The following is a 4,736-nucleotide window of genomic DNA, read 5'->3' as shown; positions in this document are numbered from 1 at the left end:
AAATTTTAATCTATTTTGGAAAGAACATGGGGCAGCAGAAAGAGTTTGGAGGCACATAAATGTATGTGCAAAGTGTAAGTAGTAGCTGCAGAATTATTTAAGAAAGCTGGTTGTGATTCAGAATAGGACTTAAGCATTTGAAAGTAGGCACAATTTTAACTTTCAATGACATGCTTCATTCAGAAAAAAATAAGTCATCAGTATGTGAAATGAGAAACATATCCTTTCTTTAGTGTAATATATTCCAGAATTCTAAGAAGATGCAATACCTTCTAGATGTGGGGACTGCTATGGGCTGTCATGGTTGCTTCTGCATAATTTTACGAACAACCTCAATCTGCAAACATAGGATTGTCAATAGGAAGCAATTTGAGAAACAAACTGCTGAAATAGACATGATAAGAAAGAAGTTTTACATATCGACGAGGCCATGCAATAGATCGCCCAAGGGCATTGGCCATGGTCCTCACATTCCCATAAGGGCGTTGCAAAATAGCATCCTTTTTCATCACCATGTTAACTACAACTTCACAACATTGAGAACCAAGCTCGGCACCTGCCACTATCTTCGTCCTATCAATTGACTGAATAGTGGCCTTCACCACTGGTATGTTATAAGGGCGGGAGATAGAGTACAATATGACATCCTGTCCAACCTGAGACAAGCCAAATATAATCTAAACTTCACAATATGTGTGTCAAATATGAAGCAAGAAATCTTTAGGAGCAAGAGCTTTTTTACTTGGGGAGTCTTTTGAGTGACGGTTGTGTTCTGATGATCTAGTTGATTCATCTGTTGGACCAACACTTGCTTCTTCTGTTGTGTGATTTCCGCTTGATTTTCTAGCATTGGTCTATTTGACATCTACATCCAAAGAGATTTTTTTGGGCAATATTTAAAAAGTCTAGTTGACAATACTAAAATAATGCATTTTCATTTCAACAATGCATACCACATGATCATCCTCCTTTTTAGCAGCCATGTACCCAGTCTCGCTATTTTCGCCTTCATCACCGATGTACTGCACCAAGCCAATACGAGTTAGCAAAGGAAAGACAACAATACTATTCATAAAGGTTTCAAATGGAGACAATGCCAAAAACACACCTCGTTTTGTGCAGAATTAGAATCATAGTGTGGACTGAATTGCTCCTTTTCTTTAGCCTGAGAAGCTAACAACATCTTTTTCATCTCTAGGACTTCATTCATAACGATGTCCATTTTTCGATCAGTGGCTTCCACGCGCTCCCTTAAAAGTGCAGCCTCTTCCATAGCTTGTCGACATTCTTCCTCGGCCATTTGGAGCTTTGTTGATTTTAATTTTCTAGTTCCAGGCATGCGTAGATCTGATGCACTTGGCCCCATGCCTATACAGCGAACATACCCATTCCTCTCCTTTCCAAATACATGCGAAAAAAGATCACCTTGCTCTATGGTTTTCTCTAACAATTCTGGTTGTTCATTTGCTTTGTTCTCCAGCTCTTTCTACAAGGAGGAACCACAGAAATAAGTATCACTACAAATGGCTCTACTATATGAAAGTAATTATTATGTAGTACATACAATTTTTTGTGCCGCTGTCGTGCTGGAAGGAACTCCTTTTTTACTTGTGTGTGTTATAACAAATGCTTCATCCCTACGTGGGGGGTATCCATTCTTCTTATGCTACATTCAATTTATTATTCTATGAGCCAACACATATTTAGATGGGTTAAAGAATTGTAGGAAACTGTAGCAAAAATGTACCTCTTCTTCGATAACACGTGCATGACTCTTGCTGCCAGTTGTATGAAACAAGGTCATCCCTTGGCGATTTAATTTCCCTATCTCACTACGTTGCTAAAGTAGAACAAACAATGATCATGATCAATAGTTAGATCTTTTCAAAAATGGACACCGGACAATGATCTTGCAGCATACCTTAGCTGCATCAGTCCTCCAATGGTCAATAAGCCATTTCCAGTCATCTTCATGAACTCTAGCATCACAATCAGCAAGGAGCTGCTTGTCGGTCTTTTCTTCATGAAAATACAAAGCCTTCAAATCTGACTTGAAATCTCTCCATTTCTTAGCAGCACTTCCCATGACCCAGTCTTTAACTCTTTCATCCACCTCACAGTACAACTGGTTATCAAGTTGCCAAAAATTCAACAATGAATTAGAGAATGACACATAAGTCCATAAGAAAAGTTTTTATATGTGCATCATAGAAGTTACCTTCAAAGTATTCCACAATAAAAGCTTCTGTTTTGGCTCAACCAACCTCCAGTCAGGTTTGGCAAGTGATACTATCTCACTATTTTTAACTAGTGTGGCTATAAAATTTGCAAACTCGGTGGCATTGTCCCCGACAGGCTGTCCCTTCTCATTTATATGTAGCCTAATTGGTGGCTGGTTCCCTCTTGAGCGTATATCAGCCTTTCTAGTATAGCTACGTCCACGCTTCTTCTGTTGTTGCCCACCATCTATATGTACATAGAAAAGAATTAGTTAGATCTCAGCAATGAAAAAGGTTAAATACCTAAAAAATAGAACTACCTACCATGCTGTGTCGCTGCATTAACATCATCTTCATTCTCTTCTAATGCAGCATCTCGCATGTCTTCATCATCGTGCCTAGAATCAGCTCTAGCGGTGTCAGATCTTAGTATGCGTCTAGGCATTTCAACAGCTGGCTGACTAGATGTGCGTTGCCTTTTCTGCAGATAAGCACAACATGTTGTTAAATAGCTACCATACACTTGAATCAACACACTAGCAAGTCCTGGAAGGCTACCATCACCTTTGTCTTATTGTTTTGTTCATGCGAAGACTTCTCTGCAAGTCTTGGAATTAATTGATGCAACTTCTCTGTGTTCATCCTTAGAGTCTCTGCCCGCACTTCTTCATATGAAGTGGTATTAGCCCTTTCTCCTCCGTTTACCATTCTTTTTCCTGAAAAAAGGTAAAATCTCAGAATTATAAAAAGATTTAATGCAATCTGAAATATAAAAGCAAAGATGTAGTCTTACAAGAATGGTTAAAAAGGGTGTCTTATGAACAATCTGAACTAGAGGGACATAAATATTATTTAGAAGAGGTATTTTGCAGAAATATTAAAAGCTAAAAACTACATACTTATCCTTCTTGACCTGTCGAACAATTGTTCCATCTATATCTTCTCTGATACGAGGTGCACTCTTAAGATCAACTCGGAGATCTACATTAGCGTCTAAATCAGGGAACTGAACCACATGTTCATCAACTTTCTCGAAGTTCTCATTCCCTTTTCCAAAAATATCATAAAGGATTCCTGGCTTGGACTGAACAACACTATACCAATCTTTATCAGTGGTATGTTCGACATAATACACCTGAGTTGCTTGCGAAGCCAAAATGAATGGCTCATCAGACAACTTCTCACCAGAGCTAAATAAATGCTTAGACTTCACATTTGTGATGCCAAATCTATCAACTTTTACCCACTTGTCTGGTACACGGTTGTCAAATCAATCACATTTAAAGAGCACAATATTTCCTTTGTGTTGATAGTTTAATTCCAGAATTTCTGTTATCACACCATAATATATTTTACTCCTTACTATAAGATTTTCAGCATTTGCAGATGTATGTGCAACTAGAGCAACTCCACTACTTTGGGTGCGCCTACCATCATCGTAGGACCTTGTGTGGAAATTTACCCCATTTTATAGTATAGCTGCTATACGTTTTTGCAGCAATGAAGGGTCCAGATGCTAAAGTTTGGATCTCTTCGGACACTTCTTCACCATTCTCTACTAGCTCTGCCACATGTAATCTAAACAACTCATGGAATTTTTCATGCTGCATGCGACTAATATTTCGATGACCAATTAAGGACAAAAACTCAGCATGCTTTCTGCAATAGTTAAATCAAATTTGAGTAACGTAGGGAAAAAATCACTCTATGGAAAAAAATGTTTGACAAATGACATAACTGTCCTCAACTATGGTTCAATATGATCATAATTAAATAAGACATATCTATGTGCTTGAAGCCATGTTTTATTGTCCAAAGTCACATCATGTTTTCCAGCCAAAGGCCGGCCCGTGTTGTCAAAGAAGGGCATAGTACTAGGAGTGATGCTAGGACCAGCAAGCTCATTTGCATTAAGTCGACTAAATCTAGTCTCACAGTCTTGTAAATAACGAGAACAAAAAGTGAGACACTCATCAAACACATAACTCTCTGCAATTGACCCCTCTGGATGACTCTTGGTGCAAACATATCCTTTTAACCTCATCGAAAACCTATACATGATTGACATAGCACATATGAGGATAGAAAATTAAAAAGAGTTTTTTATGATACTAACAAATAGGTGCAGAATTTGACCTTTCAACTGGGAACATGTTGGTGTATTTTACTGGCCCCCAAAGCCTCACTTGTGCTGGAAGATGGACCATTAAGTGGACCATAAGATCAAAAAAGGATGGAGGGAATATAGTCTCAAGAATGCTTAATGTCTCAGCAATTTCTCCTTCTAGCTTCTCCATATCACTTACACAAATAACGGGTGCATAAATTTTCTTGAAGAATCTGCTCACACGTGTCAATGCAATGCCCACGTGCTCGGGCAATGTTCCTCTAACAGCCAATGGAAGTAAATTTTGCAAGAGAATGTGATTGTCATGACTCTTCAATCCAGTAAATTTTTTCTCATTAACATGGACGTGGTGATATAAATCAGAAGCATAGCCATATGGAAACTTGACC

At 38.4% G+C, this 4,736-nt stretch overlaps 1 long non-coding RNA gene across 1 annotated transcript; it reads right to left on the bottom strand.

Annotated features, from left to right (window-relative positions):
* Window positions 1-1,299: 1,299 nt before the first annotated feature.
* Window positions 1,300-2,004, bottom strand: LOC141022347 (uncharacterized). Its single transcript, XR_012183634.1, has 3 exons — window positions 1,922-2,004; window positions 1,748-1,840; window positions 1,300-1,666 (listed from the first exon to the last, which is right to left on the bottom strand). It is a non-coding gene; the product is annotated as an uncharacterized lncRNA (long non-coding RNA).
* Window positions 2,005-4,736: the final 2,732 nt, after the last annotated feature.

Source organism: Aegilops tauschii, chromosome 5, assembly GCF_002575655.3.
Source record: "Aegilops tauschii subsp. strangulata cultivar AL8/78 chromosome 5, Aet v6.0, whole genome shotgun sequence".
Taxonomy (NCBI): Eukaryota; Viridiplantae; Streptophyta; class Magnoliopsida; order Poales; family Poaceae; genus Aegilops; species Aegilops tauschii.
This window is presented reverse-complemented; position numbering and strand designations above follow the sequence as displayed.